Below are 3,534 nucleotides of genomic sequence, written 5' to 3'. Positions count from 1 at the left end.
TAGTAACGGAAATATTCCCTTACCAATGTCATGAGGTCATAATAAACCTCGGTGTCTCAGTCAACACTTGGAAGAAGTTAGAATATCAATTTAGCTATCGAAATCCAGCTGATCTGAAATTTATGGCCCTTTATGTTTGGAAGGAGGCAAACAAATCTGCATCATTTTCTGACCTGTTAAAAGCTCTGATAAACAGTAACATTAATGTCCATGTGTTGTGTCAGGTAAGTCTTTTTTTAACTAAGCATTTATCTTTGACCATGAATTGTTTCAGGTGAGTGTAAGGCAATATATGTTATGATATGAATAACGGGGTATCGTGGAATGGAGATAGGAATCAAGATAGGGATAGGGAATATTAAACAGATCATATAGTTTGCAGATATTGTTTTCATGTTCGTAATTTCGGTTGTTTTTATAGACCAAAAACAATGTTTAGGAGGTTCATGTATATGTCTGTCTCTCTTCTTCTCTTTTCTTTTTGGTACGCATATCTTGTAGATACAACTCCTCTTAAAGTACTGAAATGAAATCGATAAAATTATATTCGGGCATACAATATTGACTGATTTCTTAAAAAAAGATAATCAAACTGCATGGTATTACTTTGATACATAGGTCAATCCTTTTTAAAACAATCAAGGATTAAAACAAAATTGATGGGGAGATGTGGCGTTGTATATAGGCATATAGATATGGAACATATGATTGATGATCAATTCTTCAAAATGCATAGCGATTAAGAATTATGTCCATTAAAAAAGGTCCATTCATGTAGTTTTGTAGTTATATCTTTTGATCTATAAGTTAACTAACCCCGCTTTTATTGACTGTTTCTTCAAAGAACCAAATTATAATATTAAAGTAATATAGTCTTTACTAAATTTATGTATTGATATCTATATATAACTGTGAAATGAAATGCATTATGACATTGTAGGTGTTTAGAGATATATATTTACCCGATGGTAAGATTTTATCTATGTGCTTCCTTACTTTATTAGTTAATTATTTTGAAATAAATATAATTCTTTTGAAATGAGGTAAACCATTCTTTTCATACAATATTTGATTAAAAAATATTAGAAGACAACAGCTACATGCATAACCTCCTACGTCTCCATTATTCGTACCACGCGAAGCGATTCTAAATCGATGCATTTGTTTCTGTTTTTAGAGAGTATCAACTGCATTGATTGTATTATTTGTGAAACAATAACTAAAATGCTTACTGCGTAGTTTCTTTCTTTTCCCGTAGAATTTGACTTGGGTAATCTATCAAAGGCACTAACATATAAATTGATGACATACGTATCTAACCACATAGGAGACAGCTCACTACAACTTGGTATAGAGCTTGGAATTGATGTAGCAGATTTACAAAGAATAAGACACCAATATAAAGATAAACTTCATGACCAGGTCCGCGAGATTCTAAAACAATGGAGTAAGCTTCGGTCAAACACTTCATCAAGGCACTCTACGGAATCGGCAAAGCTTCTTGTTTGAAAGGATTAGACATATAAACGTAATGCAGTTGGAGATTGAAGATTATTCTACTTTGTCTACAATGTATATAAAACACAGAGAAATTTAAAAGGATGAATGAAAGACTTCAATACACGTAATTTGTATTAAAATATCGAATATGGATAAATTTGTAACTGTTCATGTTCAAGCTATATTATGCAATGATTAAAAGAGTAATCAAGGGAATCAAGGTTACAGCGGTAATCAAAAGGATGTAATCCAGGGACAAAGACCAGACATACACAACAAAGGACATAAAGTAACTAAAATCATACATACAAAGTAAAAAAAGTAAATGAGCAACTCGGACTCCACTAAAAACGGGGAGCATGGACCAGATGCACCGGTAGGGTAAATAAATGAAAAATAAATGATGTTTTGTATTTGCTATTAATTTGTGTGTATCATATGTGCATCGCATTAATGAAGACAAACTGTTTCTATGAAATTCTTAAGACAGAAGGTCTAAAATAAGTTAAAAAGGATCGACGTTATGATCAAAACAACGACGCGTGGACACCTATTTTATACGATATGTATTAACCTAATGACCTTGTACGGATAACTCTTTCTTTTAAAAGATATATTGTGCGTTATAAGATGATAACTTACTACAATGAAATCAGCATTTTTTTTTTTTCATACATCCATTTACGCATTTTTGTAAGGGAAATTAAGGGAATTAAGATTCGAAAGGGCATAAGAAATAACATAACTAATATAAATGGAATAAAGACATAGTAGACAGTACATGCTACACCCAATCTAACATGCACATAGAAAAAAGTAAAAGAGCAATCCAGACTCCACTAAAAACGGAGAGCAAAGACAATGGGGGCTGGTTGGGTAGGCGTCCTCTGCTTTTCAGAAAACACCCACCGATTTATTCATTTAATGTCACTTTTGGGGTAGACAAAAGAGGAAAAATATGATAAAGTGGTTTTGATAAAGCTCTGCTTAATCATCGTATTGACAATTAATGTGAAGTTTTAAGGAAATTATTTTTTATTAGTTTCTTGGAACGTTTTAGCTCAAACAGCGTTCATACATATTTTGCATAAAGTTGATGTTCTGACCCTTTTCGTATGAATTTGTTTTAAACATGTGTGATGACCACTCTAATTATAGATATGCCTTTTCGTGAAAATTACTTTATCAATTTCTGAAAACAACATGAACACATGCGTTTTTGAAATAATGTCCTTAGTGCTATATTGTTGTCCTGCTGCTATTATATTATATGCAATATTATGAAAGCCTTGATTGAAAAAAAAGTGTCAATTGAAGTCAATTCCAAAAATATTGTGTCGGGGTATATGTAAATTAAGCCCCACTAAACGCGTGGTTGGTTCATTGGAAAAACATGTACATTGTCCTATTTTCTGGCTGTCCGAATTTTTTCCATAATACCAACTCAATATCGATGGATTGATTTTTAAATTTGTTATGTTGCCATGTATTTATTGTATGCAATGCTGGTTGTAAGCGCTCATTTATTTGTACAAGAGGGACTTCCAGGACAACGCTTGGATTTTTCTGTTTTATGTTATGGGATTTTAATTAGTCCAACTTATACACATGCTTTAAGAACCTTAGTTTTCTTTATTCAATATCAAATTTGATCATATTATCTTTTAAGGTTTATCTAACAATGTAATCAAAGTTCTTCATTCTCTTTTCCGAATTAAAAAAAAAATTGTTGTTATTAAGAATCATGTATTGAACCTTAATTTTTCCCTTGTCTTTTAGTATCACAAAAAGTCTATACGTGGTAAGGGTCTAAAATCGCAGTCGCGGAACGGCAAAAAAAAAACCCCCAGAAAATACCAAAAACAAAAAGAAAAAAAAACTAAAAGAAAAAAACGAAAAGTAAAACAAGTAAAATTTCAATTTGTTAAATGCGGAACTTAAATCAATTAATTATCAAGCGACATTAAGAGATAAATCATTTAGTACGTGACCTTTTAGGAACTGCCTACATATGGAATATAAGAACCTTGAATT

This window comes from Perna viridis, chromosome 15, assembly GCF_037379345.1.
Source record: "Perna viridis isolate PV_CMFRI_1.1 ecotype Kerala chromosome 15, ASM3737934v1, whole genome shotgun sequence".
Taxonomy (NCBI): Eukaryota; Metazoa; Mollusca; class Bivalvia; order Mytilida; family Mytilidae; genus Perna; species Perna viridis.
The sequence above is the reverse complement of the archived record's forward strand: the minus strand, read 5'-3'. Positions refer to the sequence as shown.